The sequence below is a fragment of the Lissotriton vulgaris genome, chromosome 4_1 (genome assembly GCF_964263255.1).
Source record: "Lissotriton vulgaris chromosome 4_1, aLisVul1.2, whole genome shotgun sequence".
Taxonomy (NCBI): Eukaryota; Metazoa; Chordata; class Amphibia; order Caudata; family Salamandridae; genus Lissotriton; species Lissotriton vulgaris.
The window spans coordinates 974,237,764-974,250,103 of record NC_141691.1 but is presented as its reverse complement, the minus strand read 5'-3'; positions in this window follow the sequence as shown (position 1 = coordinate 974,250,103).

Below are 12,340 nucleotides of genomic sequence, written 5' to 3'. Positions count from 1 at the left end.
GGATACTTTCCTTCCAAAATCCAAGTCTAAAATGACCAAGGGCTGTACAAGGCAGATGGATTACCCTCCAGGAAACAAGGAGGAAGTTGCGACTTTATATACTGTAGCTTCCAAGTCGTTATGCCACTATCTTTCTGTTAAAAAAAGAAAAACATTCTTTGTTCGAACAATTACCTAAAATCTCCATTCATATAAAACTTAAATATGAAAATGCATTTTTGGGTTAATTTTTCAGTCACTTGCTTTGAAAGAACTGCCACTCACAAGCAGCATTGTGGTTTTGTGCTCCAAAAATATACCAAAGTGTCCGCTTGGGTGTAAAATTAACCTGAAATGTTTGTTGACAACCTGTGTTAAAGAACTGCAGATCGCATTGGGAAGATGCAAATTACATTCATGCTCATTCCGTTATTGATGTGCTTCTCACATTTTTCCCTGAATGGGATTTTAAGTTATGCGATCTTGCATAATGACTTAATCTCAGTAATTTTGCGTAAATTGGCACAATCACAACAATGACGCAAGTGTTATCAAAATTCTTCCTAGGCCTAGTTGTCTTTCTGATTGTTCTTTCTGAGTTTCATCTAGAAGTGACCTATGGGTAACAGGTAAACTACTTAGATAGTTTGGGGTGACTGAATCCCTTTTCTTCCTTGTGCCATGAGAGGTTTGCTGTGGGTGATGACTGCGCACTATGAGTGACAGTCCCGGCCTGCTTTGCATGAGACAATCTTTTTCCTCACCTCTGCCTCCTACTATCTGTTTTCTTCTCTCTCTCTCTTGAGAAAGTGTGAGCAGCTTTCTTTTTTAGGTGCTCATTTCACAGGATTGTGTGTTGATTTTTAAGATGGCCAGTTGACCCACCGCAACCCCTTTTCTAAGGTGCACCGTTTGCAGCAAAGTTAGCAATCAGTGATGTGTTCTTCATGTTGCTTAAGTCTAAAGAAGTCCACAACTGTGGAGTTTTCTTACAGAGCCATTGCCTAAAGAATTGTTGGTGGGAACAATATAGTTGTATTGGTTTTTCTCTATGGTAGGCAGTAACTGCGATAGGGATAGGGGTTGGGGTGTTGGTGGCTGCTGCAGGTTTTTTGGCTTTTGAAATAATGGAAGCATGTGGTGTTGGCACTACATGACTCAGAGAAGTTAAATGTGATCTGCATATGCTCTGCTACAATCTCCAAATGAACAGTCACTGATTCATCATCGTCTTCTCTCTTCCAGGGCTTTCCTGATCTTTCTTTCCCCTTATATCTGGTGGAGAGTCTCAGGAAGGGTCTAATACATGTCAAGATCTTCAGAAGGGGGGCTTGAATGTGCAGGGGGAGTGCTTTTCTGGAGATCCTGAAGCTGATGTGTCCAATGGAAGAGCAGTTACAACAATATATTGCTCAGCAGCAAGCTCAACTTCCTGCTTTGCAACTACCTTCAGAAGATCGGCTGTAGCAAACTGTGGTTACTGTTGAGTTTCCTGTAAAGAATCAGTTGGATGCAGGGACATTTTGATTTCCAGTGTTATACTCTCAGCCATGACTGCAGTCACTGAGAGACAACTGCTTTGGTTTAGAATGTGGTGGTGGTGCAGTTGTTGATGCAGGGGTGATCCTCTTAGCTTCTTTCTGCCCAAGGAGGGTTCAGCAGGTGCATTGTGTTGTTGAAAAAAGGTAGAGGGCTTGAAGACAGTAGTAGCACTGCTAGCAAACTTCTGCTTTTCCGTATTGATCACTTTCTTGGCAGCAATGTCCTTGCTCGGTACCATCTTTTTCACTTCTTGTATGGGTAGCAGTACAAGCAGAAGGACTTAGCAGAGAGCTTTTTCTGGATCCCAGTGTCACCTATCTAACAGATGTCTCTGTGTCTCAATTAGTCAGTATCCTTTGTGTTTTGCAGCAATAGTTGAAAACAGAGAGTAAGTCTTGCAATTCTTCTCAGTACAATATATATCATAAATAATCATCATCATAATGATACTATAAAAAAAATCTATTCAATACATTTTAAAATACGTGATAACCCTTCAAAACCCATGAGGCTCCTATCAAAGTCAGAAGGAGGCAAGCAAAATTAGAAAAAAAAGAATACAAAAATACCAGGTGTCCCTTCAGTGCTTATGGGGCCCCAATAAGAGGCAGAAAAAAATCAAATAAATGAATCTAAATAATTACCTGGTATCCCTCATGGGCACATGGGGTGCAGATACAAATTGATAAGTTAATCAAAAATATCAAACATGTACTACAATTAGCGACAAACAAAATTACATATATCAGGAAATGAAATGAAGAAAAGGTACATGGGCTTCTACTTATATCATTACTCATGGAAAATGGACTTAAATTATAAATAATCAGAAACAGCCATTGGCTCAACAAAATGGTGGTTGTTCACCCCATCCAGAGAGGAGGCATAGGAAACAAAAACAAAATGGCAGTCTATAACACACACATACACAATCTGGGACCAGAAAATTGTGGCTTAAATAAATGGTGGCTCAAAGCGAACAAGGCTGTCCAACACAAGAGCACAGCTGCCCGACCCTGCTGGAGCCCCTCCCCCGCTTCATCAAAAAAGCTTGCAGGATTGCATAGAAGGGACTGCACAAATAAATGTGTAAACTGTGACTAGGGCTATACGTGGGCCTAATGTACTACTAATAATGCAGCAACAATACATTTACAATACAGTAAAATAAAATCAGTGAGAAAAGTTTAAAAAAAACTTTAACAATGCCTCACATACAAACAGCACAATGCAAGAATTCCCCCTGTAAAATACTTTTGCAAACTGAAGACAAACAATCATTCATCTCACATGGACACAAAATGGTGGGCAAGCAGATGGGGAAGAACCAAGGAAAATGTCTGGGTACACAGGCCTGGTACTTTGAAACCACACTGACTCTAGCAGCAAATAGACACATGCAGACAGAAACAAATTAAGTTGACATGAATACAAGGCCATCCACAACCTCTTAGAATAATAAAACATATGATTTAAAAAATATCTAGCACTCACACATTGAAAATGTGCATTAATAGATACACCCAAACTTTACAGCAGACTAGACGCCAAAAAGTAAATTGCAAAACAGTATGAAGGCAAATCTGGACAAAATTCACAAACACAAGGAAAATTCCAAAATTATATTTACCCAGGGCTGACACCTATCCAAAAATGTCTATTGTTCCATGAAATTTACACGGGCTGGCCTGCACCGTCCCTAACTTAAACTCCAGGGCACCAAACAAAATGAAAAAGGACAAAAAATTAACAAAAATAGTGTTGCCAGCCAATACAAACATTTTGCAAATAACTTCACGTAATGTACCTGATTTTTCTGGAAAAGTACAGATTACAACTTCCAAGGGTGTTTGATGCAGCAAAGATTGCAAAGGAAGCCTGATGCTATCCTTCCAAGGTCCAAATCAAAAACGACCAAGGACTGGACAAATCACAAAGAGGAGACTTGGGTACAGGAAGTGGAAGTTGATACTGTCTAAACAGTAGCCTCACTCTATATGACACTTCCTCTGTGTAACTCAAAAGAAAATAAGGAACAAAAAGAGTTTATGAACAAAATTTACCCTACCAGTATGCTCAAGTAAAATAGCTAAGGCAAAATGACTTTTTGAGTAATTCTGTCAGTGCGTGCGCTAAAGAAATGCTGCTTCTGTCACTTGCAGTATTGGCGGATGTTGATCTTATTGTTTCCGTACTTCTGCAAGATGATTTTTTTCCAGAATGGACATCTTGTCTATGCAAGGCGGCGTGAAGACATCATCTCATGCATTACACGTAATTTTTGCAACTTGAAATTTCTGAGATTTCACTAAGTTATGGCAATGTAAAAAAAAAGCTGTCAATAGTCTCATGAAGAATGTAAACCTCCTTTTGACCAAGTCCGTGCTAGAAGGAGAACCTGCTTTACAAGATGTGTTTTTTTCAAGTTGTTTAAAGAGGAGCATATTTAAAACATGAAAGCCCTCTCCAAGCCAACTTGAAGCCAACTACCGCTTGAAAGAACTTTACCTCAAAATGCCCATCATTGAGAGGGCTTATTGACAGAGAGAGGCTGACATTGGATCTATCCACCATTACAGACTCTAATGGACCCAATAATGAACATTTTATTTTAAAGCCCCGAATCAGTTATTGGAAACATAGTTTGTTTTAATCCATCACCTGTTCCTGCTCTTTAGCTAATGCTTTTTTATGGTTTTATCTCAAGCTTGGTCTGTACCTTAATTCCATGATCCTTCATTTTATGGCATTTTGGTATAATAGCATGTCTTACCAAATTAAGAGCCAGATTTTGAGTTTGTCACACAAGGAATTCCGTTGCAAAAGCCACAGAGTCCCTAGCCGTCAAACCTGTGAACCGCCAGCCTTATTTAGAGATGGGCGAACCTTAAGCATTCCGTCCCCACTGGCTCCTTCAGCTGAATACTTCCTCTGATGGCCCAACAGAGTAGGTGAAGGAAGGACATTACACTACCCACCCTAGTTAGGGTGGGCAGTAAAATGTCTTTTTTTCCCTGTCTGCAACTACACAGAATAACTTGGCGATGAGGGACAGGAAAAAAACTATAATGGCTCGTACAAACTTGTAGAAAACTCCCAGGGTGTGCAAGGTATTGTGTTCTTGTTTTTGAAAAACAAACTCCAGTTTTGGGATTTTGTTTTTGAAGAAGAAAAAACATTGAACATTTGATGAACACCATCAAAACCAATGGTTGCCATCATCAAAGTTTTAGTACATTGAAAGGAATTGGTTGCCTTCACCTTGGAGGGGTGGCCGCTGGTCTTTGCTAAATTTGGCAGAAGGTAGTCTGTCCAGATGACAGAGGTAATGTCCTCCTCATTTAATCAATCAGGACATTTGTTAAGCGCGCTACATACCCGTGAGGGTCTCAAGGCGCTGGGGGGGTCCTGCTACTGATCAAAGAGCCAAGTCTTGAGAAGACGTCTGAAGGCCAGGCGATCCTGGGTCTGCCGTAGGTTGGTGGGGAGGGTGTTCCAGGTCTTGGCGGCAAGGTGGGAGAAGGATCCGCTACCAGCGGTTGTTCTTCGGATGCACAGCACTCTGGCGAGGCTGAAGTCGGCGGAATGGAGCTTGCGGGTAGGGGTGTAGAAGCTGAGTCGTTTGTTGAGGTACACTGGGCCGGCGTTGTGGAGGGCCTTGTGTGCGTGGATGAAGAGTTTGAAGGTTATCCTCTTGTTTCTAAGGTGGGGTGTGATGTGGTCGCGGAGGGGAATGTCGAGGATCAGTCATGCCGAGGTGTTCTGGATGCGTTGCAGCCGTCTCAGGAGCTTGTTTGATGTTCCTGCGTAGAGGGCATTTTTCCTGTAGTCCAGCCTGTTGGAAACGAGGGCCTGTGTTACTGTTCTTCTCGTTTCGATGGGGATCCACTTGAATATCCTGAGGATCCACTCCTCCACCCTAACAGGCAATACTCCACCCGTTAAACTCTAAATCAGGCCTTACGTGTTACACTCAGCCAAAACTATCAAATGGATAGTTATTAGTACTTACAATAGCTTTGCTTCGCCCCAGTCTTTTCTCTGAACACATGGATTCTGGTCTTCAGGTCATAGATATATATATATATATATATATATATATATATATATATATATATATATATATATATATATATATATATATATATATATATATATATATATATATATATTACCTACTGGCGGTCGCCAGTAGGTAGTTATAGTTAGGACCTAGTTTCCATAGGAAATCCTCAACATTCTATTTGGAATAACTTTGGCCCTGGTGGATGAGTCTTTGCGAATTTCTCAAAGAAGATGGCTCGGTCCGCTGCGCTCCTTCCCTGAAAGTTTGGGGGGGATTGGTCAAGTGGGGGCTGAGATATAAGGGGGGTCCCAAAACGTGTTTTCTCCATGTTATTTTCCATAGGACCTTTAGACTCGGCTACAGGTCGAACGGCTGAATGGATTTATAAGAAATTTGCCAAAACTGTGGAGTCTTGTTCGCAGATTACGCTTTTTTTGGAATGGTGTAAATCCGTTCAGTAGTTGTTGAGAAAATTAAAGTTAAAGTCAATTATATATCTATAGGCGCGCACACGTGCGCGCACCCAAGCGGCTGCGCGTGAGCGGATTTTTTTTTGGCTGCGTCACGTCTGTTAACGTTCGATTCAAAGGAAATCAGGAAGTTTTGTCCGCCATTTTGTCACTGCGAGTAAATATATTGTTCATTTCAAAGCGATGAAACATGGAAAGGTGAGAAGGTAGAGATTGTCTTGCTGCGTAGGTTTTCTCGGGATGTGCAGTAAGGCCCTTGAACGCGAAAAGATATATTTTTTTTCGGGAAAAAAATAACGGGGTGCGCGCACCCGGTCGCGCACACCTATTCACAAGAGTGTGAAAATGGAGATAAATCAGAAGTTTGAGTGCTTAGATATAAGGTGGCTCTGAAAAGAGCCCTTGTGTTAATTGAGTGTTTTCTGCATTTATAAGTAAGTACCGATGCAGAGCCTGATGTTGCAGAGGAAGATTCTGTTTCCCTCATTCGTGAAATGAACACCGTCTCTCCTATAGACGTTTTGCATGTGGTATCGCAAGTTGTTGTGGTACATAGAACCCATGCTATAATCTCTGAGGAACGCAGAAAAATATTTATTTACGTGTCTCCTTGCTTTCTCAAATTGTGCACAATGTTGATTGGACCAATTCCATTTCTGTCTTTGGCATATATTGGAATATACCAAGGCAGATCGAGGAAAAAGTGTCATCAATTGTCGAAAGGTGTCTTTTAGAAGCATTGCCAGACCTACCCCAGTGATTGTGCCTAGATCGTTCCCACCACAGTGCACAATTATAAGGTCTGGTTCTGGGAGATGCATAAAAGTTTTCACCAATGGAATCAATTGGTGACATTTCAATCCTCTTTTGGAAATCCATGTTATGTGTACATTTGGTAAGCTGAGGTTGCAAATTCGTCTGCTTACTGCATATTTTTCACTCCAGTGAATATAACTGTGTCCTATTAGCCAGACCTTCATTTTCAAGGGATTTGTAGTCGTCCTCCGATCGGTTCTGGAAGTGGAATGGTAGTTAGAAGTTGAAATTCTAAATAAAAAAAAAGGAAGAGGCTGGGTGTGGTTTAAAAAATAAAAATGATTGGTTGATTGTAACAAGTGGAGATTGAACATGTTAATGTTTATGTTAAACGAAAAGTACTATTGGGTGTGAAAAAACAAGATATGTAACAGAGCTGTGTATTGGCAGGTGTTTCTGGAGGGAAAATAGTGTTCTTAGTTTGCTGTAGAACGTTAAGACATGAACTTTTGACCTGTGCCTTCAGCAAGGTGCAGAATGAGGTGTAACCATGGAAACAGCCGGAGATGGCAGTTGGTGATGGGTTCACTCTTTGGTGCCTCTGCATCTGAGTCTGTTCTCTGGTGGCTGGCGGACAACTGTTTGTTATTGTGGAGATGAAAGGGTGATAAGGAGAGAAATACGACATAGCATCTGGCCTGTAGAAGCGTGGGAGCAGTGATTAACTCTGAGTGAAGCGGAACTGTGTCGGTGCTTAGTAACAGTAAAAAAAAAATGTTAACAGTGGTATAACTGTCTTTACGGTGCGCGACCTACTAAGAAAGAGTTCACGGGCCGTAATTGGCTTGCAGGTTCTAGTATCAGTAAGTGAGGTCGAGAAAAGAAAACATTCAGGACTTTATTTATGAAGGCCTTGCGCCACCGGTGCGTTACTTTTTCCCATTTTAAAAAATGAGGCACTGGCGGCGGAAGGTCTTCATAAATAAGGTCCTCAGTGACTACAGTTAAGGTTATGTGGAACCCATGAATAATTTTTCAATATGAAATCATTTCAGTTGAGATTATGGATTAAAAGAGAAACCGTGAATATTTGAAATGTTTATTTAGAAATGTACTGTTTTAAAGGCAAATAATTATGTAATATGAGTACAGAAATTGCAAAAAACACAATAATTGGTATTGTCAGTAGTACATGGAATACAAACGCTATAGTTGAAGAAAAATGAATATAGTTGGAAAAAAACATTGTACAGTCTTATAAGGAAGTATATTATATTTTAATAAATGGAAGAAGGTTTCTGGCCTTTCAGTTTAGGAACGATATATGAAAATGCAAGTGGGTATACATCATTACTTTATGAATCAGCTGTCAAACAACACAAAATCATAATGTCCACTGTTAGTAAAGCAAATAGATCTGTTCTTCAAAAGAAAATATGGAAAAGAACGTGAAGAATATAGAAAACCAAAAGGAAATGAGGACGTCAATGGCTTGTTTGAGAGTTATTGAAGCATTGTTTAGGCAAAATAGGTAGCTTCTGCTTGTAACAGGAAATCAGTTTTATCATTTGAAATTATGTCAGCTATCCAATGGAAAAGAGTAAAGCAGTACTGATGATCTGTTATAATCGGAGCCTCTTTTACCATCAGAGGGCAGCTCGGTGGGTTTTCGATGTAGCTCGCTGTTAGGAAAGAGTTAACCGTCCATTGTGTAGGCAAAATATGCAGCAAGTGCCTCTAACATGAAATCATTGTTATCATCTGAAAACATGTCAGCCATCCAATTGAGAAGATGAAAGGAGCATTCATGATCTGTCATTATTGGGGCGTCTTTTACCATCATAGGGCAGCTCGGTGGGTTTTCGATGTAGCTCTCTGTTAGGAAATGTTGCGCCGCTGCGAATATATTTCAATGACCCAGAACTCCTTGTATCGCTGCAAAGGCCATAAACCCTCCGGAAAGTATGTCAGCTATCCAATGGAAAAGAGTAAAGCAGTACTGATGATCTGTTATAATCGGAGCCTCTTTTACCATCAGAGGGCAGCTCGGTGGGTTTTCGATGTAGCTCGCTGTTAGGAAAGAGTTAACCGTCCATTGTGTAGGCAAAGTATGCAGCAAGTGCCTCTAACATGAAATCATTGTTATCATCTGAAAACATGTCAGCCATCCAATTGAGAAGATGAAAGGAGCATTCATGATCTGTCATTATTGGGGCGTCTTTTACCATCATAGGGCAGCTCGGTGGGTTTTCGATGTAGCTCTCTGTTAGGAAATCTTGCGCCGCTGCGAATATATTCCAATGACCCAGAACTCCTTGTATCGCTGCAAAGGCCATAAACCCTCCGTTGTAACAAAGCTGTTCATGATCAAGTAACGGATTCATGAGGTGATTGTAATTCGGTTCAGGAGGTACCAAATTGCAGAGACATAAATCCAGGGCCCACGTGAAATCACAGCTCAGGCAATGAAATACAGGCTGCACACAGGTGAAATACGAATATAGAAATGATAATCGATATGAAGTATTCAAAGTTGAGAGTGGTAAGATGCCGTAGTACAGAAGCATTCTCTGTCGAAATAGTTCTAAGTGGCCCGGCTCGTTTGCGAAGGCAGGAGGGACATCCATTTTGAATTTCCCAAGATGGTACAGGAAACTGCGCAGCACTGCCGGTTGTATAGCAACTCCACAGAATTAGGTCGCCGGCTATGCAGTGGAGAGGAGCAGAATGACTTGATACATTTTCTAGGAGTCTAGTCACTTATATATTGCTTAGTGGTTATTAAAAAAGTCGCTTTTTTTGAACTGGAGGATGCGTTAAAAAATAAGGGAGTGATTTGAGGGAGTTGTAAAGCAAGGTCAATTTTTTTTTACATCAATGTTGTTTTCTGTGAATGTTAGATTAGTGAAAGATATGTGTGTGAGCAGATGCAATGTTCAGTTTTAAATGTGACAATGGCGGTCTTGTTCATGTCTTCCGATTCAAGGTCGGTATTCGCTGCCAAATACAAAGATTAAGAAACGCATGTGTGGGGTACATAGTGTGCATTCTTAAAGGAAAGCAAATGAAGGGTTATTTTTACCGCGTTAGCATTGTCGTTTAAAAAGTTATAGTGATTTCTATTATATGTGAAGAAAGTGTCACTGATGAAGACTGAAAATAAATCCTTATAAATGATAGGGACTGGTGTATTTTAGAAAAGGTGTGTAACATTACATGAATTGTGGAAAAAAATAATGTAATTGAAAGTGTATGGTTTGAAAATGAAAAGTAGAGGTTTATAGTTCATGTTTTGAAAGCAGTTCTAGAGGGTCAGATGAAAGTGTATGGTTTGAAAATGAAAAGTAGAGGTTTATAGTTCACGTTTTGAAAGCAGTTCTAGAGGGTCAGATGCATGATAGATTTATAAAAAATAGAACATGTTTTTAAATAGTATTTTGGAAAAAATATGTGCCTTTATGTACTATTTACATTATCTGCCTGTTGCGTATTCTTTGAGTTTTAGTAATCCTGTGTCTTATAAGTTTTCTAGGGGCGGTTTGAGGTTCATGGTGGGTTTGGGCAGGGAGGGTAGGTTGGGGGTTTGTAATAGGGGGTTCGGCTGGGGTGGAGTGCGGAGTTTAGTGAAAAGTGAGGGGGGCGGGGAGTTACGGTGTTTGGTAATGGAGCAGAGTCAGAGGACGCCACATTTGTGTTATGGGGTGCCACGGAAATATGTATTTATTCTCAGAGGTTTATTATATTAAGGATATATATCAGCATGGTGGCTCTTGTCGTTTTGTGGTTCTGTGTATGTTTATAATGCTGGCCCTGTAGTTTTTGTTTATGGACCTTATTACGACACACAGGGGAGCTACGTTGCACAGTTGGAGATCAGAGACTTAGGAAATAAAACTTTATAATTGTAAGGGCTGTAAGGGATAAAAATCACCCGTTCTCGGTGTAAAAAATATCACCGCTATTGGTGGTATTTTCTACGGTGTTAGTACTCGAAGTAGAATAGTAACATATATGTGAAATAAAATTATGTAATAGGCTCAGCATTTCACATTATCGCGTGAAAACAAAAGTTGCTTTTACATAGCAATAAGTCTCTTATAATTAAGGGACGGAGTGTATATAGTGCTATTTAGTACTCTGCTATGTGATTGATGTCGAATATTTCATAAGAGGAGGCTTTAAAAGTTTTTCGATAAACTGGTTTTCTAGGGAAGTGGGTGGAGTGTTCCGTGTAAATTGCAGAATAGAAACTAGTAAGAACCAATTGTTGTTTTAAAGTCACATGACTGCACATGCGTGTCTCGACGCGATAGGTGGGTGCGCGCACCCGGTCGCGCACTATAAGAAAGCGGCGAGAAAATATCAGCTAATATGCTCTTCAAGCTTGTTTTGGTACAAAGAGTTAGTTCTGAAAAGACCTTTTTTTTTGGAAACAAGTGTTATGATGCTTTTGATTTCTTAAAGTTGCGACGACATTTTTCAGTATGTTATACTATCCAAATAAAGTGAAGAAATTTAACTTTTCTTGGAGCATTTATGACTCTCAATTATTTGTTTAATTAGAGTAAAGCTTTGCTCTCCGTATACAAGAAGTTCTCCACAGTTCGTGCATTTCATGTGTACGTTCGCCAGATATGGTCTCAAGTCCATCTCAGCACTCGATGGAGATACAGGTCGTCCACCGGAAGATGTGCTGATTAGTTCTGATGGTAATAGCGTGGCCTCCGTTTTTCTTGTCAAAGGTGGTCGCTCATTTCCTTCAGATTCGGAAGATGAATGCGGAACGGTAGCCATTGTACCGAAGTCTTCGGGAAGATGTTCGACGTTGTTCTCTCCTGAGAGTAGAAAAGAAAGTGATGGAAGTGGGTGGAGTGCTGCATGTAAATTCCAGAATAGAAACTACCAAGAACCAATTAGAAGTGTTGTTTAGAAGTCACATGACTTCACATGCAAGTGTCAGGTCCTGTACGCGATAGGAGGGTGCGCGCACCCGGTCTCGCACTAAAATAAAGCGGCGAAAAAATATCTCGTAATATGCTCTTGGAGCACGTTTTGGTAGAAAGAGTTAGTTCTGAAAAGAACTTTTTTTTTTTTTTTTTTTTGGGAAAGAAGTGTTATGATGCTTTCGATTTCTTAAAGTTGCTACTACATTTTTCAGTATGTAATAGTTTGAAAATGAAGTGAAGAAATGTATCTTTTCTTGGGGCATTTGTGACTTTCAATTTTGAGTTTAATAAGAACGAGGCTCTGCTCTCCATACAAAAGAATTTCTCCACACTTGTTGCATTTCATATGCACCTTCGCAAGATATGGTCTCAAGTCCATCTCAGCACTCGATGGAGATACAGGTCGTACACCAGAAGATGTGCTGGCCACCTCTGATGGTAATAGCGTGGCCAGGGCTCTTGTCGATGCTTTTGCATAATGCTCAGGATGCCTTTGTTTAACATGCCGCTGCATGGTGTGTATAGAAAAGGAATATTTTTTATTTGGATTTCCCCTTGAGAGCTCCGAATTGCATATCGTG